Raw genomic sequence first — 24,901 nt, 5'->3', positions numbered from 1 at the left:
CTTCTGAACCCCCTCTGCAACTGGATCCTTCACTTGCTCGCCAGAAGACCACAGTCAGTACGAATTGAAAACAATGTCTCCACCTCACTGACTATCAACCCAGATGCACCTCAAGGATGCGTGCTTAGTCAGCTGCTCTACTCACAATACACCTATGACTGTGTGGACAGGCACAATTCCAATGCTATTTACAAATTTGCCAATGGCATCACGGTTGTCGGCAGGATCACAAACGACAATGAGAAAGCATATAGGAGGGCGATAGATCAGCTTGTTGAGTGGTGACACATCAACAGCCTTGCACTCAATATAAGCAAAATCAAGGAGATGATTGTGGACTTCAGGAGGAAGTCAAGGGAACACAATCCAGTCTTCAACGAGAGTTCAGTAGTGGTGAGTCAAAAAGTCAACATCTCCGAGGATCTGTCCTGGAAAATCCATGTTGATGCAATCATGAAGAAAGCTCACCATAGACTATATTTTGTGAGGTGTTTGAGGAGAATGGGTATGTTACCGAAGACTCTCAAAAACTTCTGCAGGTGTACAATGGAGAGCACTTTGGCAAATTGCATCCCTGTCTGGTACAGAGGTGCCAAATCTCAGGACAAGAAAAAACTCCAGAGGGTTGTTAACTCAGCCTGTAATATCATGGGTACCAGACTACATCAATCACATCTATATGAGGAGGTGTCTTAAAAAAGCAGCCTCTATCCTCAAAGACCCCCACCACCCAAGCCATGACCTCTTCACTCTGCTACCATTGGGATAAAGGTACAGGAGCCTAAAAATGAGCATTCAGCGGCACAAGGACAGCTTCTTCCCCGCTGCCGTTAGATTCCTGAATGATCAATGAACCAAAGACACTGCCTTACTTTGACTTTTCGTGCACTATTTTGATTTATTTTTGTAAGGTAGTTTATATAAATGTCTGCACTGAGATGCTGCCACAAAATAACAAGTTTCATGATAATAAGTTCTGATTCTGACATTTTGTCACATGCTTGGCCAATCACAGAAGTCCATGGTGAAATGGAGGGCTGATACTGGTGCAACAGACTTCCTACTCCACCACTGGCATCTCCATTGAGTCTAATGACGAAGAGTTACTAGCTGAGGGGAGGGGCCAAAGGTACTGGTCAGCTTTATACTTGAGCTAGATAGGGAGAAGTATGGGCCCACAAACACAATAAAAGAAGAGAAAGTGCACTTACTGGTAAGTTTTTAAAAACGTTTATAATAATTTGTTCAAATTTTTAGTGCTTTTAATCAAATTTATTTATTTTTATTACTTAAAGTTAATTGAATAGTTTTGAATGCCTCTATCAGAAACATTTGGAAGTAGTTGAAAGGCCTCTGGCGGTGACCCAACATCAGTTTACCTCCTTAGAGCTAGCTCTATTTCTTTGGATGGCTCTCAGATATAGTGAGGGTAAGGAGTCAGCTGATTTGCCTTGAATATCAGCAGAAAATAACTGGATAGGAAGATTGGGCAGAGAACTGGCAGCAACTGAATTTGTCCTGGTTTTACTGTACCTCAGGCTTTGCGCAGCATGGAATTTACAAAAAGGAACAGGTTTCATGGGGCAAAATAATTTATTTTGTAAGCAAACTTGGAGAAGCGATTCATTCACTATAGTTAGCATTATTATCTACCACAAAGAGACCACTTCCACCAGATTTTTATACTGATGGTTCCTTCCAAATCTCTCAATGGGAATTGGTTAAGTTACATGAAGAGGGATTCAAAGACCCACAAGAACCCCAACCAGGATCTGTAGATGAATCAAAAGATTTGCAACCTGCTGAGGGTAGGGTCAACAGCACTTAAAAGAGGTGATCCAGATCTTTACAGGAAGTCTAGGTATGACAAACCATCTCAGCAGTGCAGAAACAATTCCAAGGGAAGCTAGAAACAATCAGATACTTGCAAGCCTTGGCAGAGATTTTAGGTCATTACATTCTACAAGGCAAGGCTGAACATCATAAATGGCTGTGATGCTTTGCTACCTGATGAGCTGAACACTGCACCATTTATGCTAATTTTGAACAGGAGAGCTCAAAAGGTACTAATGAGAATCCCTGGCAACCCTGTTGTATCTGTCTCTGAGGCCAATATCAAAACATCCTTCAAAAGGATTGCAAGGTGTCAATCCTGATGACATAACTGGCACGGTACTGAAAATCTGTGACAAATAACTAACCAGAGTTTCCATGGACATTACTAATCTCTCATTGCTGCTATCTGAGGTACCCACCTGCTTCAAAAGAGCATCAATCATCCCGGTGCCCAAGTAGAGTAGAGTGAGCTGCCTCAATGACTATCATCAAAATGTACGCGCATCTATTGAGATTAAATGCTTTAAGATATTAGTCATGGCTAGAATTAACTTGGACCTAAGTAAAGATCTGGACCCATTGCAATTGTTCCACAGCAGATGCAATCTCACTGGTTCTCCATTCAGCTCCGGATTATCTAGACAACACATACAATTGGCTACTCTTTATCAACTACAGCCCAGATTTCAACACTATCAGGAGGGTCATATGACTTCTTCATCTGGAAAACAGTTGCAGGTCTCATCATCTGCCAATCAAACTTGGACTCTACCCATCCATTATGGCACACCTGACCATTGGCCCCATTAATCACCTAGTGATTACCTGGGCCTGACCCTTCAGCTTACTGTACTATAAAGTCCACCACGTGCAGAGGCTCTTCCTTTTTTTTCTCTTCGGCCCTGAGAGACAAACCCTCCTTTGGACAATGCTGGAGGAGTTGTTGATAGGTTGTGTACTACCAAGTGATTGAGGCTGCAATATACTGTTGTAGTTGTAGATAGCATCTGAGCCATGCCCACATTAGACAAGGAATGATGGATGGTGTAGTCCTTGGTAATGATAAGTCTGTATAAACAGTTGTTACTATCATTAGTGTTAAGTCTGATGTGGCTGATTGTACTGTGTTGTGTGATTGAGAGTACTTGCACATGTTATCTCTGTTGTGGTCTCCTTACATGTATTTCAATAAAGATTATTTCTGCATTCAGCCTGTGTCCAGTCTAGTTATTCTTTGAATCCATTGAACTTGTTTCCCTTCCCACACTACACCATCATATCCTCAGTACTGGTCAACAATCTCCAAGACCAGGGGCTGTGCACCCTCCTTTGCAACTGGATCCTTGATTTCCTCATCAGAAGAGCACAGTTAGTAGGAATCAGAAATAACATCTCCTCCTCAGTAACAATCAACGCAGGTGCAGCTCAAGGATGCGTGCTTAGCCCAATGTTCTACTCGCTCTGTGTGGCCAGGCACAATTCAAATGCCATTTAGAAATTTGCTGATGACACCACAGTTGTCAGCAGAATTACAGACAGTAATTATGAAGCATACAGGAGGGAGATCGATCAGCTAGCTCAGTGGTGTCACAACAACAACCTTGCACTCAATGTAAGGAAAACTAAGGACTTCAGAAGGCCGGAATCAGGAGAACATGAACCAGTCCTTATCGAGGGGGCAGCAGTGGAAAGAGTTAAGAACCTCAAATTCCTGGGTGTCAACATCGCTGAAGATCTGTCCTGGGGCCTACAAGTCAATGCAATCAAGAAGAAAGATTACCACCAGCTGTACTTCGAAGTGAGGAGTTTGAGGAGATTTTAGTATGTCACCAAAGACTCTTGCCAATTTCTACATGTGTACCATGGAGAGCATTCTGACTTGCTGCATCACTGTCTGGTATGGAGGTGCCAATGCACAGGACAGGAAAAGACCACAGAGAGTTGTGAATTCAGCCAATGCATTCAAGGGCATCAGTTTGCACTCCATGAAGGACATCTACAAAAGGTGGTGTCTCAAGAAAGCATCCTCTATCCTCAAGGACGCACACCACCCAGGCCATGCCCCCTTCTCTTGCTACCATCAGGAAGGAGGTACAGGTGCCTGAAAATGAACAGTCAGTGGCACAAAAACAGCTTCTTCCTCTGGGCCATCAGATTTCTGAAATGACAATGAACCACAGACAGTAACTTACTTGCTCTTCTTTTTGCACTAATTATTTATTTATAAATATTATTTATAGCAATATTTGCACATGTAATGCTGCCACAAAACAACAAATTATGTTACATGTTCATGACAATAAATTCTGATTGTGATTCTTAGGCTTTCTGAAGAGTTTCCAATGAGGCAGTGTGAGCAGCTTGTTCTCAAGCTTCATGGCTACATTGGAACCAATGGGTGAATTTGTAATCATACCACTTTGAATGCCAGATTTTTCAGACACTGAATATTACGGTGAACTTTGTACTTTTGCGTATTTACTCCTCAAAATTCCTGAGCACACCTAGACATCTTGAAAGCAGTTACACCGAGACCAGCTGCCTTTTAGAGGAATTTCCATTCTCTCTATAAACAAGCCAGCAATAAATATTTTGTAAGTTTATTTTATGATAATGATCCCTCTATCTTGATATGACAAGGTCTGTCAAGATCAAAAAGGATCAAATAATGAGCAACTTTTTTTTTAATATAGAGCATTTTCTTTGTGTAAAATTACCACATTGCCCTTTTAATAAGTATCCAGTGAGATATTTATATACAATGAAGTTTTTATGAAGGTAATCAATGTTCCTTCACACTTTTGAGTTTACTTTGGGAGGTAGAAGTGAATTCAAGTGTAGATACTTTCTAAAATAGTAAAGTAATTGAAAATGCTAATTTATGCATTCACACTTTGAATGAGTTTCTGGAACATTTCAACAAAGAATGTATCACAATTTACCAGGAATAACACAACTTTGAACAACATTGTCTGATTTTCTCTGTTTATTGAGAATAAAACCATTCTGTCCCAAAGTTCTGCCAAATACTTATCTTCATCTGAAGCAGTTGGTGGGAATTGAGGAATACTATTCCCCTCTGATTTTGTTGGCTCTGTGGTGACTGATGATGCCCAGTTAGGAACTAGAGGCTCTTCCAATGATGGTAGCAGATTGGGCAGGCAGATGGGTTGTTTGTGAGGAAATGTGGTCCTTGCACTATTTGCATAGGGCAGCCAGAAGCTAGGAATGTGACCCAAAGTGCGGCTAACTGCTTTAATATCACTCACCATTTTAATGGGATCTATTGTAATCATTTTCTTACTCGAGTTGGCTTTATTGAGCTTTTATCTTGTATTTATATTATTTTCTCCACCTCCTCTTCTTCTCTCTTAGCAGCCTTATCTTTTCATCTTCAACTTCTGTGTAAGGCTGATCAGATGCAAATTGAATGTCATGGTTGCATTGAATTGAAAGTACTGTGTTAGCTCTCAACATTATGTAAGAGTTGATTATGCAAAGAACTTAGCCATATGCATCATTGAGAACAAACAGCAACTTGCTGGAGGAACTCAGTAGGTCAAGCAGCATCAGTAGGTGAACTCAGCAGGTCGCAGCATTGACCATTCATTTCTTCTCACTGATGCTGCTTGGCCCTCAGAGTTCCATCTGCAGATTGTTGTTTGGCTCCAGATTGCAGCACGTGAAGCGTCTCGGGTGTCTCCTTTAGATCAAAGTCTTGGTCTTTTCACCTGGGTGCTCTAACTACCTGGCCTGCCTCTCTCCAGTTGCTGGGCAGGCTAATTAGAAGTTTTTGGCTTGAAGGTTTATCAAATTATCTGAAAACTATTTAATAAGTCTAATATGTTTTTAAGGTCTTCTTGCCTTGCTAAACTAATCATCGACTGCTCTGACACCATGAAAAGGATTGTAATGGCATGGTATAGTAGCTGTGAATATTTATTTTTTATCTATCCTTTGTATTTATTATCGCTTTTTAATTTAATGTATACTACTGTGGTTGTTTTTTTTGACAATTATCTGTTCAGCTGCGGCAAGTAAAAATTTCAGTGCATATGTACAATGTGTATGAAAATAAATTCATTGCCAGTATGTGAGTTTTAAAAAAAATCTTCCAATCTAAGTGCAGGCTGCAATTTCAAACTACCAATACATGTGACATTTGACAAATCCTTCCCAATGGAAATATAAACATTGCAGTTGTGCTACTGTGAGCAGAAGGTCTCTGAAATGAATCTGCCAATATTCACCTCTCTGGCCTTTATTCATTATAATAGAAAAATTGCTTTTGGAAATTCTAAACCACACATTTGAAACAATATTTTTTTTTAAAAATCAGAACAATTTTCTGATTGGTGCAAAGATAATAAATAGTCAAATAAAATATGGTCCAAGATAGCCAAAGATCAAGCTCTTCAATCAATCACATAAACTTTCAAATGAGCAATTATGAAATTTATGATTTCTTTTTACAACTTCATTTAGACAGTGACTAAGCTGTGGCTCGAGGATACCGAATGGCTTTCCAATTCACAGCAGAAAACCAGACTGGAGCTGGAGCTGACTGAAACAAATGAGTTTGGCAGTTACTGCTCAGTTCATTTACAAGGGAATGACATGGTGAACAACTTGAACCATAACGCTGTTTGCAAACTAACATTAGCCTTGGCCAAGGTAAGATACATTTGCAAATATATGACATCAGTCATCTTCTATCATTTGATGTATTGATTGTTTTAAGTAGGAGTTCATGCAGTCCAAACATCTCCAGGTTCAAGGACAGTTTCTTTCTGGTCATCAGAGTCCTGCTTGAACCTCACATTCATAAAATGATATACTTTTCTAACTGATCTCCCTTTGTAACTCTGCACTCTGGACTCTGATTTAATTGCCATACAATATATTGGCTAATGAGCTGATTTCTCTTAAAACAAATGTTCTCACTATTACCTCGGAGCATGTGAACTAGAACTAAATTATACATAATAACAATATTATAAATAATGTTCATATTCCAAATGTTGCAGGTGCATGCATTGTTCATCTTTTATCAATCTTTCCACTTTTACTTAAAACATTTTTAATTGAATTTAATAAATAACATACACAGAAAGGTATAAACCAGTAAAATTATACGTCTGTATCTTTACACAGAAAAAATAAATTGTAAATCAAAACTATAATTCTTTTCTTTTAAAAATATTTTAAATCTTATCTAAAGCATTAAGTTGAGGATTACGGTTAACCACTTATAGAATATTTCAATTATATTTTATCAAAATGTGATCTGAATTCCTAACTCCAAACCACAATCTTCATATCATATCAAAAATTTATAATGAAAAGAGAGAAAAAAAACAACCCAATGAAAAAAAAGAAAGAAATAAATTGAAACAGAAGAAGAAATTTTAATTTCTATTCTGATAAGTTATATAAAAAATATTTCAATTATATTTAAGAAATTTTATCAAAATGTGATCTGAATTCTTAACTCCAAACCACAATCTTCATATCATATCAAAAATTTATAATGAAAAGAGAAAAAAAAAACCAACCCAATGAAAAAAAAGAAGGAAATAAATTGAAACAGGAGAAGAAAATTTAATTTCTATTCTGATAAGTTATATAAAAAATATTTCAATTATATTTAAGAAATTTTATCAAAATGTGATCTGAATTCCTAACTCCAAACCACAATCTTCATATCATATCAAAAATTTATAATGAAAAGAGAGAAAAAAAACAACCCAATGAAAAAAAAGAAAGAAATAAATTGAAACAGAAGAAGAAAATTTAATTTCTATTCTGATAAGTTATATAAAAAATATTTCAATTATATTTAAGAAATTTTATCAAAATGTGATCTGAATTCCTAACTCCAAACCACAATCTTCATATCATATCAAAAATTTATAATGAAAAGAGAAAAAAAAAACCAACCCAATGAAAAAAAAGAAGGAAATAAATTGAAACAGGAGAAGAAAATTTAATTTCTATTCTGATAAGTTATATAAAAAATATTTCAATTATATTTAAGAAATTTTATCAAAATGTGATCTGAATTCCTAACTCCAAACCACAATCTTCATATCATATCAAAAATTTATAATGAAAAGAGAAAAAAAAACCAACCCAATGAAAAAAAAGAAGGAAATAAATTGAAACAGAAGAAGAAAATTTAATTTCTATTCTGATAAGTTATATAAAAAATCCTCTTATTTGGAAAAAAAGGGAATTTACAATTCTCAGGCATTAACTTCACATTCTATAATATAATGAATGTTTACAATTCTCATTTAAACAAACATTTATATAAAAGAGTATCTAAAGAGAGAGAAAAAAAACTTTTAATCAAACCCTGACGTTTAAACAAGGTGAACTAAATTTTTTTAAAATGTACATGAGAATCGAAGTGATGACAACCTGAAAACAGACAGCACATAGGCAGGAGTATCCAAGCAACTTAGTTCTTTATATTATGATATTTCATGAATTTTCCCCCATGTCATGGAAATTAGACTTCATATTTTAATAGTATATTTGATTTTTTTTTCCAAATCCATTTTTAGATACCGTATCTGTTTTAGTTCGTTATCTCATATGAAGGATACTCCACATATAGAGCCTTCAATACTTGGTGAAAGATAAGTGCATTTTCTTTTCAAGCACTGTTCAAGACCTCTTACATGTACATTTAAATAGGAGTATAAAAATTTGTTGACCTCAGCAAAGCCTTTGACACCGTGAGCAGGAAAGGGCTTTGGCAAATACTAGAGCGCCTTGGATGCCCCCCCAAGTTCATCAACATGGTTATCCAACTGCACGAAAACCAACAAGGTCAGGTCAGATACAGCAATGAGCTCTCCGAACCCTTCTCCATTGACAACGGCGTGAAGCAAGGCTGCGTCCTTGCACCAACCCTCTTTACTATCTTCTTCAGCATGATGCTGAAACAAGCCAATAAAGACCTCAACAATGAAGACAGTGTTTACATCCGGTAGCGCACGGATGGCAGTCTCTTCAATCTGAGGCACCTGCAAGCTCACACCAAGACACAAGAGCAACTTGTCCATGAACTACTCTTTGCAGATGATGCCGCTTTAGTTGTCCATTCAGAGCCAGCTCTCCAGCGCATGATGTCCTGTTTTGCGGAAACTGCCAAAATGGTTGGCCTGGAAGTCAGCCTGAAGAAAACTGAGGTCCTCCATCAGCCAGCTCCCCACCATGACTACCAGCCCCCCCACATCTCTATCGGGCACACTGAACTCAAAACGGTCAACCAGTTTACCTACCTCAGCTGCACCATTTCATCTGATGCAAGGATCGACAAAGAGATAGACAACAGACTCGCCAAGGCAAATAGCGCCTTTGGAAGACTACACAAAAGAGTCTGGAAAAACAACCACCTGAAGAAACACACAAATATCAGCGTGTACAGAGCCGTTGTCATACCCACGCTCCTGTTCGGCTCCGAATCATGGGTCCTCTACCGGCATCACCTATGTCTCCTAGAACGCTTCCATCAGCGCTGTCTCCACTCCATCCTCAACATTCATTGGAATGACTTCATCATCAACATCGAAGTACTCAAGCTGGCAGAGTCCGCAAGCATCGAATCCATGCTGCTGAAGACCCAACTGCGCTGGGTGGGTCACATCTCCAGAATGGAGGACCATCGCCTTCCCAAGATCGTGTTCTATGGTGAGCTCTCCACTGGCCACCGAGACAGAGGTGCACCAAAGAAGAGGTACAAGGACTGCCTAAAGAAATCTCGTGGTGCCTGCCACATTGACCACCGTCAGTGGGCTGATCTCGCCTCCAACCGTGCATCTTGGCGCCTCACAGTTCGGCGGGCAGCAACCTCCTTTGAAGAAGACCGCAGAGCCCACCTCACTGACAAAAGACAAAGGAGGATAAACCCAACACCCAACCCAAACCAACCAATTTTCTCTTGCAACCGCTGCAACCGTGCCAGCCTGTCCCGCATCGGACTTGTTAGTCACCAACGAGCCTGCAGCAGACGTGGACATACCCCTCCATAAATCTTCGTCCGCGAAGCCAAGCCAAATAAATAAATAAATAAATAAAGATTTGGATATTCCAATACACCAAAAATGTAGGAAATTTGTGCTGTTATGCTTTAGCTGACATTAGAATAGTAGCAGATTGTTAAAATTGTAAGATCACAGCTACATCCAGTTGTGATGAAGTGACTCTGATTGTAAAATTTGTAAGGAGATTGACAGGTTCATTTTTCATTTGCCCCAAAATCTGGAAATTTGAAGTTGAAAACTGACTATTTAGTTAATGGTAGAACTCTCTGCAATGGAAACAGATGGATCTTGGGGTCTGGGTCCATAAAAACCCTCAAGATTGCTATGCAAATTACATATGCTATGCTGGCCTTAATTAGTGGAGACATGGTGTTCAAGAGCCACAAGTTACTGTTGCAGCTCTATAAAATTCACAGATGGCTGAAAAAAAAATTAGATAAAATAATGCCAGATAAAGTATTTTTTAAAATCAAAAACCTTTGGAACTGAAACCATATCCATAATGTGTGTTTGGGGTATAGAATTAGTTATCAGTTAATAGCAAGAGGAAGGGAAGCTCCCAAAATGGAACCTATCAAAAATTTCTCAACTGATTTCATTCCAGATTTACCCATGAAGGATGTATGCTCAAGTTTATCAGAATAATAAATCCAGAATATATTGAATATTAATTGTCCAAGAGTAGAATCTAAGATTGGGTAATGCCGAGCCCCCATCCTTTTTCAACTTTCTGTAATTGAGTTTTATTAAGCCTCGCAAATATAGGAACATTTTATTTTATGATAGCTCCTTGTACCTCACATTATGTTTATCATTTTTTTATTATGCAATATAAATGATTGTAACTGAAATGTTAACAGAAGAAGACAGTCAAAATATCATTAAAGAGTGATGAAAATTCTGAGCCTTTCAAAGCTTGTTGACATGTCTAAGACAATGTGGAAATAAAAGGCAAAAAAAAAGCAGAGAAAGTATCTGGAAGTGCCACCATCATCTTGCAGTAAGAAATAGAGCAGCTCTGCATTGGACACTGTATTTGAGTGCTGGTGTTGTTAAATTGGTACTGCTGAGAGATATTAAGAAGAATATCATCCACTGTATATCAGGTCTATTACTTTCTATTGTAGTCAACCTTCAACAAAGTGAAGGTCAGAATGAGGTTGAGGATGACTGTACAAATGAAAAATGTGTAATTTCTATGGCACAACTCTACGTCTGTTTTCTGCTAAACTGAACCATGTGAACACAACTAGGACTGAAAAGATACAATGGTGTCCATAATATGAGCATTGATCTCATTAATCAGGTCATTAATCAGGCTCAACAGGATGAATTTTTTACATACAAACAAAAAGGAAAACCTTGCATTTAATTTGCATCTTTCAGTACTTCGGAGGCCACAAATTGTTTCAATTCTGAAATGATAGGAAGCCTTAAGCATGTGAAGCCCTTTGGGATCCCTCAGCATCCTCTTGAATCTTGATTCTGATATCCGGTTCCCATGAGCAGTCTCCATTAGCTTGATGATTCCGGGAGACTGTAGCCCCTCAAAGCCACTCTCAGCATGTTCAATGTGTCTGACTCGGTACAGGATTAAATATTGAGTTGAGAGATTGAATATGGGTAGGAAATTGGTTTCACAAGAGAAAGTTTGCTGGAATTAATTTTACAAGATTGTTCCTGTAATAACACAGCTTCAAATTTGCTTTATTTATTTTCTTTTCATTGCCTTGGATTCTTGTTTATAGAGAAAAAAATGTTATTCGTCATTCAACATGTCTGGGCAAAATTTCTTCACCTGGTAAAGAATTAAATAATTGGCTGTTTATATTTTCTCTAACTTTCCCCAGCAGTAGGAATACTTCTGAGGAATTTATCCCCATTGTTTGCTAGCATGTTTGATGATCACATTGTAATTATAGTAGTGTCATGCGAGAACTATTATAAAGGAAAATAAAATGTTCAGTCAATTTTTATTCCAGAAAATTAAACTCCAATGCATTTTTCTAAACCGAATGTCTTTGTTCCCCCAAGGCAAAATCTATCGTATTTCCTTAATCCAGTAATAGTATTTCTATTTCTTCTAATTTTCTTTTTTTTTTTAATTTTTTTTCACACCATAAACCACATTAACCATGATACATACTTTTTCCTTTCAAGTATAGTTCCTTCAGCATTTCAGTGCTCCAACTTAATATTCTTCCTCAAACCCACACACACAAAAAAGCTCCAACCAAACAGACAGCAACAATCCCCACACTTTACAAATTTGGGACCAAAGAATAAATTAATGAGAGGAAAAAATGTAATAGAAAAAAATGAAGGAATTTGTTATTTATTAAAGACTGGGATATCTATCAAGTTCCTCATTTTCAGAGTACTGAAAGATTTTAATTTTTAAAAAAATTATTACATAAACTTTACTTCAAATGGAGAAACTTAAGTGTTGTCATTCACAACTGAAACAGATTTGTAAGTCAATTTCCACTTCAATGATATACAGTGTATTAGACACAGTACAGAAGTAAATGTTCTACAATACACTCGAAGTTAAATGGCACAGTTAATCTTAAAGTTTCCTTTGACTTCCAAGTAACAATGTTCTGTTGTTTCTATTTTCATATTTTATTCGCCATGAGTAAGAAGACAATTTGGCCCATCATGTTAATGCTGGCACTCGGAGAATTCCTGTCAGTGGCACTCCCTTGTTTACGTTTCTTTTCTTTCTTTCTCACTGTCCTCTTGCTGTTCATATTTTTCAATTTATTGTCAGAGTAACTGAGATTCTTTTTTCCTGCAGAATTACCACTTATTGGCAGTGAAAAAAAAACTGTACTCAACTTACGTATGTAAACAAAGAAAGAAATGTATGCAAACTGCAGTACAGGGAGAATACAAAAAGTAAATGAAGTGCAAAGTCCTGAAATGAGTTTGTGGTTGAGGAGTCAGATTGTGGAGGGGTAGCAGCTGTTCCTGAACCTGATGGTGTGAGTCTTGTTCCTGATGTTAGCGGTGAGAATCGAGAGTGTAATGGGTGATGTGGATCCTTGATGTTTGCTGCTGCTCTCCCATGTCAGTCTTCCCTGTAGATGTTCTCAATAGTTGGGAGGGTTTTGCCTGTAATGTCCTGGGCTGGGTCCACTATACTTTGCAGGGCTTCCCGCTCAAAGGTATTGGTGTACCTATGCCAGCCTGTGATGCTTTCCAGAACATATCTGTAAAAATTTCTGGTGTGATACCAAACCTCTGAAAACTCCTGAGGAAGTAAAGGCACTGATATACTTCCTTCACAATGCCTTTAGTGTGTGGGGCCCAGGAAAGATCCTCCGAGATAGTGACTCACAATAACTTATGTTTGCTCACCGTCTCCACTTCTGATCCCCACTGATCACTGGATTATATACCTCTTTGTTCTCCCTCCTTGAAGTTGACAATCAGCTATTTGGTTTTGGTGATATTGAGTGCAAGATTGTTATTGGTGCACCATTCAGCCAAGTTTAAAATCTCCCTCCTGTAGACTAACTCATCGCCCCTTTTTACACAACCCACTACTGTGGCATCATCAGCAAATTTGTAGATAGTGTTGCCATTGTATCATGTTACACCATCATAAGGAGGCTAAAAATGCAGCCCTGTGGTGTTCCAGTACTGATGGAGATTGTGGAGGAAAATTTCAACCCAATCCTCACTGATTGCATTCTGGAGGTGAGGAAATCCATGATCCAATTAAACAGTACGGTGTTGAATCTCAGGTCTTGAAATTCGCTGATCAATTTTGAGGGGATGATGGTGTTAAATGTTGAACTGTAATCGATAAAGAACATCCTGATGTATGCATCTAGGGTGTTCCAGGGCTTAATGGAGAGCCAGTGAGCTGGCATCTGCCATTGACTGTTGCTACTGTAGGTAAAATGGAATAGATCCATGTTGCTGCTCAGACACCTGTCTTTCAAAGCATTTCCTCACTGCTGACATGATTGCCACTGATCAATTCTCATTTAGGCAGGTTTCCACATTCTTTTTCGTCACTGGTACAATTGATGCCTGTCTGAAACAGATGGGTACCATGCCCTGCCAGACTATGCAGTTGAAGATATCCATGGCAAGTTGTTAGCACAGGTTTTTCATACTCAGTCGCACATGTAATTAACCTGTACTTAGGGAAATTTACAGAAGCCAGTTTACCGACCAACCAAAATGTCAAAGAGCAAGAAAGAAAACCATGTGATCACTCAGGATTCAGGCCACATTGCTTTCAACATTTAATATTTGCATTATTGAAACAATTTATTTGATTTATTCCATTCTTCTATTATTGGAATAACAATGGGAATTTCTACCAGCATGCTTGAAGGTACATAAAATAATGTCATAAGTTAGTGTTCATGCAGAAGGCAGCATGGTTGTCATAGCAGTTTGTGCAATGCTGTTTCAGGGCCAGAGATCGGGTACAGAGTTTGAATCCTGCATTGTCTGTAAGGAGTTAATACGTTCTCCCCTTGTTTGTGTGGGTTTTCCCCAGGGGCTCCGGTTTCCTCCTACAGTTCTAAATGTATTGGGTGTAATAAGGCGGCATGGGCTTGTGGGCCGAAAATACTGTTACCATGCCTCTATGTCTAAATTTAAAAAAAAATTAATGGGCTCTCAATTTTATGACCATAGAAACATGGACTGCGAATCTATTTTATTGGGTGGCTTCCGAACTTTCATGACATCACTGTCAGTTTGTCCAGCTGGTCAGGGTGAGCTACCCTGATGACCTAACAGAGCAGCTTCACAAACTTCTCAACATGTGGGAAACAAATCTGCCAACATCTGTCGATGAAATACAAATCCTTTCCCGACATTTGAAGAAATGTGGAAGAGAAGACTTAGTGGAAGAGCTATGTTGAAATTATGATCAAAAATATTTAGTGAAGCCTTAATAAAGTATATATTCTGCCTGTGCATTCAAGTATGCAGCCTCAACTACCAGCATTATATATCAATGCATCGTGTGGATGTGACCCTTGATTTTTCATCCATTAACATTAAATCTGAACTGCATAAGGGATATGTCCTGATGGGTAAAACCTCATGTTGAATGTATATCAATTCCTCAGAAAGCAGATACAAGCATTGAGATGAATTATATGCTTGGTGCACTGGTATATAAAGAATGCAAAAAAAGGTTTTGGCAAACTCCAGAGAGGGAAATTTATTAAAGAAAGCAATTGAATTAAATTCACTTATTTGTTGTCTTAAAAATCTTCACTTGTGGTTCTTCTCAGTGTGTCAAATGTAATACTCAACATAGTTGTGCATTATAACTCCATGTTGTGTGCTGTGATGTGTTATTGTCTGGACTGTAAAGTTTATGTAATTAACTGATTAAAAGAGGCAATGTGTAAAAGACAAACTATTTATTTATTGGTATGAATGCATTATTGATCTGTGATAGAACCATTAATAAATTGTATTGGTTTTCCACACAAGAGGACTCATTTCCAATCCTCATAAGCTAATAGAAGCTTAACTTATTAGTGGATGTCATTCATATTTTATTTGTAAATATAATCCACTTTGGTAGCACACTGCTACAAATAGCAGAGCTGCTATCTCACAGCTCCTATGATCCTCCCTGAATCTCTGGTGTGGTCTTTGTGGAGTCTGTATGTTCTTCCTGTGACTGTGTGGATTTACTGTGATGTGCTACCTTTCTTTCACATCCCAAAGATGCGTGGCTTAGTGTAGTTGCTCTGAATCGCCTTCACTGTTCAAGTTAGATGTAGAATCTGGGGGGAGCTGAATGGCATTTGGGAAGGATAAAATGGAAGCTAAGCAGGCTCAGGCCAGGTCATTACATGGAGGGAGACCACCTATGAACAAAGTGGCGACTCTCTTGTCTGCCGTAAGGTAGACAAAAGTTAGAATTTTCTTTATGTAACATTCTAAATGTAGTATTAAATGACAATAATGGAACCTTTATTGCTGTAAATGGGTGCATGGCAGTCAGTATGCACACACACAGGGGGCTGAAAGGCCTACTATCTTGCTCTGCTATTTATCTAACTACCCGACACAACTTGATACTTGTAATTAATGGTTGTGGTGGTACACCACCAGCCTACTGCAGGGGGCAACATCTGTACCTGCAGAAGTGTAAGGGGACAGGACAACACCTGGCCGGTTGTCAATCAATCGGCCTGAAGGGATCAAGCCCCACCCGATCAGGTGTCAATCACCCTCTGGGACATGAGCTTGCGCCGGCCTCCCAAAGCCTCTCTCAGAGTTATTGCAGCTATAGCCAGCTTTGCTCTGTGGAAGTCTTTGTGGATTAAAGCCAGTTGTACAGTCTTTACCTTGTGTGTGTCTGATTCTGGCTAACAGCGCACCACAATTTAATCCACAAAATTTTCCCACGGCTGCCATAGAAAAACTCCTGAGCGCAGGGAGTCTCAAAGTTGACCCACGCCACCCGGAAGCCCAGACGTGCTTCGAGACCTGACGGCACGCAGTTGAGGCAATCATCGAGGTGCACGCAGGTAGAATCCACACAATGATCAGGAGAGGCTGGTCCTACTATGGTCAAAGCTGGGTCCTCACGCCTTCCAGGCAACCAAAGGCTGCTCCACGTACAAGAGTGCAATGGACATTCTCGAGAACTTGTACAAGCCACCCATGAATGCGGTTTGTGCAAGGTACCTCCTCAACATCCAAGCCCAGCAACACAGGGAGAGGGCTGAGTCTTACCTGGGACACCTGCGAGAGTTGGCCCGACCATGTCTGGCTGAACCCGGGGTAGGCACAGAGGAGGTCAAGAGGCTGATCCGGGATGCCTTCATCCAAGAGCTACACTCAAGGGCCATCCGGCAGAAGCTGCTGGAAGATAATATCTATGCCCTGACCAAGACAGTGGAAGTGGTCCGAACTCTGGAAGTTGCAGACCTGCACATTGAAACCTTCGATTCTAGGTTCCCCCAGGCTCCCTCGTGGTCCTCTCTCACTGCAGCTGCAGCCTCAGACTGAGCTGGGGAGGAGAACGTCGCTGCAGCAGGCGCCCGATGCCACTTTAAGTACAGTGGGTCCTGGTGTGGGTCAGACCGACAATTGCGCTGAAACTGCCCAGCTTGGAACCAGTACTGTTCCCGATGCGGCAAGAAAGGCCACTTTGCTAAAGTTTGCCTCTCAAAACTAGCCAGCAGCTCAGTGACCCTCTATGACCTCCCCACCTATCCTCCACGTGCGCGTGCCGGGCGGCACCATTGTCCCCACTAGAATGTCTGCCTTCCCCAAATCCGATGGTGTAACATCCGGCTTTGCCAGCGACTATCGCAGAGTGTGCCCCGAGTACCTGGACCATCCCCCAGCCTCGCCAGTGCCCCTCACCGAGAACTATAGCGACATCACTTTCAGCTCACGGTGTGATGTCATTTCCAGCTGACGTAATGATGCCACTGCTTTTGGAGGCGACAACGTCACTCCCCCTGGTGCAATGGACACGGTTGGGGAAGGAGGCCAGCCACTCAGCAGGCCCCGATGTGCCGCTGCCATCCGACATGGATGGTCCCCAACGACGATGAGAACAATGTGGTCAACATGGGCAATGACCAAGCTGCCCTACCGACGGTCCCCACACCTCCGGACGCCATTGGCTGCCGCACGCCCAACCCCACGACCGACATCAATGTGGTCAATATGGGCAATGACCAGGCTGCCATACCGACGCTCCCCACACCTCCGGACGCTATCGGCTGCTGCACACCCAACCCCACGACCAACATCAATGTGGTCAATATGGGTGATGACTAGGCTGTCCTACCGATGCTCCTCACGCCTCCGGATGCCATCGGCTGCTGCACGCCGCACCCCACGACCGACGTTGATGTGGTCAACATGGTCAAAGACCAGGCCGCCCTACCGACGCTCCCCACGCCTTTGGACACCATAAATCACCGCGCACAACCAGAGAGTGATGACTCCGACCCTGAGACTGTCCTGACTGCCACCACGCTGACCAGAGACATCCCTCACAACCTCGGGCGCTCTATGATGGACGTGCAAGTCAATGGGCAGATAACAATATGCCCTTTTGACAGTGGCAGCCCCGAAAGCTTCATTCACCCGAGCGTGGCCCACTCCCTGAGATTAAAAGTCCACCCCACCACCTGCTCGGTTGCCTTCGCTGCCAAGGATAAGACTGTTGGTACCCTCGGGCACTGCTCGGCCGATATAACTGTGGGAGGGGAGACTTACACAGGGTTCAGACTCCTGGTCATGCCCAAACTCTGTGCCCCAGTCCTCCTGGGCCTAGATTTCCAGTGCCACCTGCAGAGTGTCACCCTTGCCTTTGGGGGGACCCCAACCTCCATTCACGTTACACAGCACACCAACATACCAGCCCCGGCCAACCTGTGGCCTCTCTACACTATGCATCACCCCACTAGCGCTCTTCCCACATCTTATGCTAGGCTGCAAGCCGATCGCCACCAGAAGTAGGTGCTATTGCGCCTCAGACAGAAACTTCATCAAGGTGGAAGTGTGGCGACTCCTGGTGGAAGGTGTCACAGCCCTTGGAGAGCCCAAGTCCTGGTGGTCAAAGGGGGAAGTAAGCCAAGGATGGTCATGGATTACGGCCAGACCATTAACTGGTACACCCAACAGGACGCCTACTCCCTGCCGAGGATCGCTGACCTAGTCAACGAGATATCCAGCTATCGGGTTTTCTCCAAGATTGACCTGAAGTCGGCATATTAGAAAATCCCCATCCACCCGAAGGACAAGCCCTACACTGCCTTCGAGGCAGACGGGCGCCTGTACCAGTTCCATTGAGTTCTCTTAGGGGTTACAAACAGGGTCTCCGTCTTCCAGCGGTAAATGAATCGCATGGTGCACAAACTAAAGGCAACATTTCCGTATATGGATAATGTCACTATCTACGGCCAAGACCAGCAGGACCACGATGCTAACCTGGAAAAATTCCTCCAGATGGCTGGGGAGCTGAACCTCACTTACAACAAGGAGAAATGTGTGTTTAGCACCACCCGCCTCGCCATCCTGGGGTAAAGCGTGGCCCATGGGGTCGTTGGCTCAGATCCAGAAAGGATGCGGCCATTAATGGAGCTACCTCTCACCCCCATGCTAAAGGCCCTCCACAGGTGCCTTGGCCTATTCTCCTATTACTCGCAGTGGGTCCCTCACCTCTTGAACAAGGTCCGCCCACTGGCCCAAGCTACAACTTTCTCTCTCCCACCTGAGGTTCAGGCAGCCTTCATCCGCATCAGGCAGGACATCGAGGAAGCCACGAAGCAGGCCATGGATGAGGACTCCCCCTTCCAGGTGGAGAGTGATGCCTCCGAGGTAGCCCTCGCTACTACTCTCAACCAAGGGGGGCACCCCATCGCTTTCTTTAGGACCCTCCACGACTCTGAGCTAGGGCATTCCGCCATTGAAAAGGAAGCCCAGGTGATTGGGGAAGCAGTCCACCATTGGCGCCACTACCTAGCCAGGAGAAGATTCACCCTCCTCAAGGACCAGTGTACCGAGGCATTCATGTTTAATATTATTCATAAGAGCAAGATCAAGAACGACAAGATCCTGTGCTGGAGAGTCGTGCTGACAACCTACAGCTACGACATCCAGTAATGCCCCGGGAAGTTTAACGACTTTCCCAATGCCCTCTTTCCAACCTGCGCATCTATGCACGATGATAGGCTGCAGGCATTGTATGAGTCCCTCTGCCATCTGGGCGTCACCAGGTTGTACCATTTCATTAAGTCCCGGTATATACCGTATACCATCAGGGATATCAGAGACATGACCGAGACCTGCCGGGTCTGCACAGAGTGTAAACCCCATTTCTTCTGCCCACCCCAGGCCCATGTTGTAAAGGCCACTCGGCCCTTCGAGTATCTTGGCATGGACTTCAAAAGGCCGCTGCCTTCCACGATCCGAAACGTCTACTTCCTTAACGTAGTGGACGAGTACTCACGCGTCCCTTTTACTATCCCTTGCCCGGACACCTCCACAGCCTCCGTAATCAGGGCCCTGGGGCAGATCTTCACCATGTTTGGCTACCCCGCTTTCATCCACAGCGACCAGGGGTCTTGCTTCATGAGTGATGAGCTGTGCCAGTACCTGACAGCGAGGGGCATCACGACTAGCCACACGACGAGTTATAGCCTGAGAGGCAATGGGCAAATGGAATGAGAAAACGGGGTGGTCTGGAAGGCAGTCCTCCTGGCTCTCAAGTTGAAAGTGTGGGCCATTGAGTACTGGCAGGACGCCCAGCCCGAGGCGCTCCATGCCATTCGGTTGTTGCTGTGTACAGCTACAAACAAGACCCCTCATGAATGTCTGTTCTCATTCCCCAGGAAGTCGACGACTGGAATGTCCCTCCCAGCATGGCTCATGTCCTCGGGACCAGTGCTCCTGCATAAGCACGTATGGACACACAAGGCCAAAGCCCTGATCGAACAGGTCTTCCTCCTACATGCGAACCACAACTACGCCAACGTTAGGTTCGGCAGTGGCAGGGAGGACACCGTCTTAACCAGGGACCTGGCACCCACCACCCCACGGCATCCTTCAGCCCAGGACGACACCGACTGGGCATACATCCCCATCCCCAGGCATCTATGGGGCGCGCAGGACCTCCTTGACCACCAGGGACCCACTTCAGCCCTGGGGGATGAACCTGCCCCCCCCACCCATTCAATACGACTCTCATACGTCGAACCTGGCCCCCTCAGCCACTTCTCCGCACGACACCACACCAGTAACATAGACCCCTGCCACCAGCCCCCCAACTTGCCCTCCGACCAGTGACCAAGAGCTAGTCCTACGATGGTCACAGAGACCCTGGCAGCTGCCAGGATCATCTCAGTCTGTAAATATTGTATGTTGTATAGTGGGCACGATTCCTTGTTACTGCACACCCCCCACCCCCCCCCACCCCCCCCCCACCGGGACAATTTTAAAGAAGTGGGTGAATGTGGTGGTACACCACCGGCCTACTGCAGGGGGAAACCTCTGTACCTGCAGGAGTGTAAGGGGACAGGACAACACCTGTCCGGCTGTCAATCAGTCGGCCTGAATGGAACAAGCCCCACCCGGTCGGGTATCAATCACCTTCCCGAAGCCTCTCTCAGAGTTACTGCAGCTTCAGCCGGCCTGGCTCTGTGAAAGTCTTTGTGGACTAAAGCCTGTGGTACAGTCTTTACCTTGTGTGTGTCTGATTATGACTAACAGCGCACCACAATGGTAACTTACTTCTATGTAACAAAACCATAAAATGCTCAAAACACTTGGCAGGTCAGGCAGCATCTGTGGTCAGAGAGCAAAAACAATATTCAAGGATTCACACTATGGTCTGTTCTCACTACTCCTATCAGGAAGGAGGTATAAGTGTCACAAACCTTGTACCATCAGGTTCAAGAACAATTGCTACCCTCCACTTTGAGTCTCCTAAATGATAGAGTCAGAGATTCATTTAAGGACCCTTACTTTGCACATTATTTATTTTACTGAGCATTTTTTTTTCTGTATTGCTGTTGGTTTACATTTCTTTTTGTTTATATTTCTCTCTTTTTTGAGTGCAGTTTACAATGACCAATAAGTAGAAGCTAAATTTTAATTTTAGACATACAACCATTTAGACATAACCATTTCAGCCCTCGAGTCCCAATTAAGCTACATCCCTGGTGTGTTTTGAACGGTGGGAGGAATCCAGAGTCACCAGGGAGAACCCACGCAGACATGGGGAGAACATACAAACTACTTAAAGATAGAGCAGGATTCAAAGCTGTGAAGATGTTGTGCTTACTGTTATACCAGCCGTGCCACCCTAGTTCTGCCTTACCCACAGGAAAAAGGATCTCAGGATTGTCTGTGCTGTCATGTCTGTACTGATGATAAATTTGAACTTTGATCGTTGAGTTATTCTGTTATATTTAATCCTGCTGACTAAATAAAGGAGTGGCACTCACCAACCCACCTCAATGCCCAGCATTTCTCAGCCTGCAGTTTCCTAGCCAGTTGCCAATTTTAGCCCCAGATTCTCTCTATTTATAACACAAACAAATCATGTTTGTAACAATTGATAGATGTTACTTCCACTTTCATGTTTGACCCTTCTGTGGTCAGTTAATTCCTTCAAATGCTGGGCATTAATTAATCAATTTTCACAAAATGTCTTTTGATGGGTAAGAGCTTTGAAATTATCAACAGTAGAAGAAGTTCCTGCTCTGCAGTCAGAGTGTAAAGAAAAAAGAGAATGTGAATGGACCCCTTGGGTTAATCTTATTTGAGCAAGAAAATGACTTTCCTCACAGCTTTTGTTGAAATCACAGCCAATTTCTGTTAAAGTTGGTCTCTTGTGGTCTCCAACAACATACAGGGTAGGAATTGGTCAATTTTAGTCTACATTGGTGGGTGTGGCAAGATGGCGTAAGGATCAGACATGCCTTCCAGTCCTCTCCTGACTCTATCTTATTGTTTTGTCTAGAAATGCCCGTTAAAATTCTTTAAAAGTTTAGATAATTTCAGTGCTGTTAATTTAACTTATGATGGTACAACTGGTGGAAAAGAGCAAAAAAAAACAACAGATCATCAAAAAACTACATTTTCCAAAAGTTCAAGTTTTGGAGCCTACCTACAGGAAAGACACCGGGACTCAGCATGAAATGGATCCCAGGAGAGAGGTACAGTGTTCAGATGTAGAGCTCTATGTTACATCGGTAGAGCCCCCTAAAGAGGGCGCCACACAGCCTTTAGAACGAAGAGTTACTCACAGGCATTTGTCAACTGTAGAGGTGGTGCTGCAAACTGCATCTTTTGAGATAGAAGAACCTATACAACTTGATGTACTGGGAGAACTTAATACATTATGGACTGGGGAAAATCCCGGCCAGCGTCCTCCAGTCATTGCTGGAGAGGCTGTGGCTGGGGTTTCCACACGCAGTCATACTACAAGGAAGGCAACCAGAATGAAGGAAGGAACAGAAGATCCTTTGGTTATGCAGAAGAAGCAGGAATCTGTTGAGCCAAAATCTCTTCCAATTGAAAAGATTTTTGTGAATCTTTAATCTAAATTATCTTATACAATGCAGGGATTATCCAAGATTATGACTGAACTTGGTGCTAGGTTTAATACTCTGGTGAAAATACATTCTCAACAGATGGCTGAGTTTGGAGCTTTTAAGCTTGAAGTGAGAGATAAATTTAATTCGTGTGAAGAAGATATAGACGAAATACGGGATCAAGTTTTTGATGTGACCAAAATGGTCGAAGACTTACAAACTCAAAATAAAAATTTGGTGAAAAAGATTGATTATTTGGAAAACCAATCCAGACGGAACAATATAAAGATTATTGGTTTGCCGGAAGGTATGGAGGGACCAGACCCAAGAAAATTTTTTACTGAATGGATTCCGCAGATGCTGGGTCAAGAACATTTTCTGGAAGGTATAATACTGGAACGTGCTCACAGAGCCTTGCGTAGAAAACCTATTTCAGGCCAAAGTCCAAGACCTGTTTTGGTTCGTTGCTTGAATTATTACGACAGAGAAATAATTTTACGAGTGGCTATTAGAAATGCACAACAGAGAAAATCACCCTTGATGATTCAAAATAATCGAGTTTTCTTCTATGCAGATTTGAGTCAAGAAGTTATGTTCCAACAACGGGAATTCAATCCTGCTAAAGAGTTGTTGTGGAAGAAAGGTTACAAGGCAACCTTTAGATATCAAGCTGTTTTGAAGGTTTTCCAAGATGGTTGCCAACCAAAGTTCTTTGATTCTCCAAAGGAAGCTATAGCATTTGCTCAAGAGCTGCCAATTACTCAGTTTCAACAGAGACATAGTCCGCCGCCATCTCTAAGGAGACAAGAGATGGAAGAAAAGAGCCATGCTCCAAGAAGGAATGATTGTAATGGTGACTCGGCAGTTGGAGCTGATTAAAAGAAGAGTTGTCCTTTTTTTTAATGTTTGTTTTTTTAAAAAAAGGAATATTAAATAATGATGATGTTAGTTTAAGATGAAGTGAGAGTTGGGGGAGAGAACTGGATAGGCACTATTTCCTGAAAGTCATCTGCTACGTGAGTTATCTCACACCCATTATTTTTGGGAGTTACCGCATTGCGCGGTTTAGATGGGAGGGGGTATTTTTAACCTCCTACCCGTTTTTTTCCTTTTTTTTTGTATTATTAGATTAAAGAGTGAAGGGGTTTTTTTTTTGTTTAAATATCCAAAAAAAAGCATAAGAAAGTATTTGATTGTTTAAAAAACTAAAAATTGATGTGGTTTTTTTTGTAAAGTTTATTCAGTAGATAAGGAATATCTGAAATTTGAATGTGAATGGGATGGATAAGTTTTTTTAAAATATTTTTTCTTTAACTTTAAGGTGAAAGGAGTGGTAATTCTGGTGTATATTATTTTGCTATTTTAGTTATAGAACGAAGGGAATAATGGTGAAAGTTATAAATTGAATTGTACAATTCTTAATGAGGCTTGAATTTTGTTTGTGGTTTATGCTCCATTTGTTGAAGATATAGATTTCGTTGTAGATGTGTTTTTATTATTTGGATATCTGAATTTTAACATAATGATTGGGGATATTTAAATGTGGTATTTGAGCTTTTATTGGATAACTATTCAAGAGTAAAAGGGAAAAATGGTGGAAGAGTACTAAAATTGAATTGTACAATGCTTAATGAGGTTTTAATTTTGTTTTAAGATGGCGGTTTATGTGACTAATATGATGATAGATGTGAAGTTAGTTGATATTTGGTGAAGGTTTATCTCTATAGAGAAAGTTTTTTTTCATCTTTTTTTTCATGCTACAATTTTTTTTAAGAATTGATTTATTGTTTAAGAATTTTTGATAGATAATGTTACTAACTTTACTAATTTTTTATATTAAGTTTGAGTTAAATATATGTTTCATCTTAACTCCGTTTGTTAAATATATGCATTTAAGTTTGATTTAAATATGTTTTTTAAGTCTGATATCTTAGTATTAATTACTTTTCTTTT

The 24,901-nt window shown here is 41.5% G+C and overlaps 1 long non-coding RNA gene across 2 annotated transcripts; it reads left to right on the top strand.

Moving 5' to 3' along the window:
* The first annotated feature begins 1,108 nt into the window (after positions 1-1,108).
* LOC138756198 (uncharacterized) lies at positions 1,109-24,086 on the top strand. 2 transcript variants are annotated; one of them, XR_011352848.1, is made up of 3 exons: positions 1,109-1,213; positions 6,322-6,510; positions 23,523-24,086. It is a non-coding gene; the product is annotated as an uncharacterized lncRNA (long non-coding RNA). The 2 variants fall into 2 exon arrangements; XR_011352847.1 differs by lacking the exon at positions 23,523-24,086 and adding an exon at positions 14,553-15,230 and having other exon boundaries at positions 1,110-1,213.
* The last annotated feature ends 815 nt before the right edge of the window (positions 24,087-24,901 follow it).

Source organism: Narcine bancroftii, chromosome 3 (assembly GCF_036971445.1).
Source record: "Narcine bancroftii isolate sNarBan1 chromosome 3, sNarBan1.hap1, whole genome shotgun sequence".
In the NCBI taxonomy this organism is placed as follows: Eukaryota; Metazoa; Chordata; class Chondrichthyes; order Torpediniformes; family Narcinidae; genus Narcine; species Narcine bancroftii.
The sequence above is the reverse complement of the archived record's forward strand: the minus strand, read 5'-3'. Positions and strand labels throughout refer to the sequence as shown.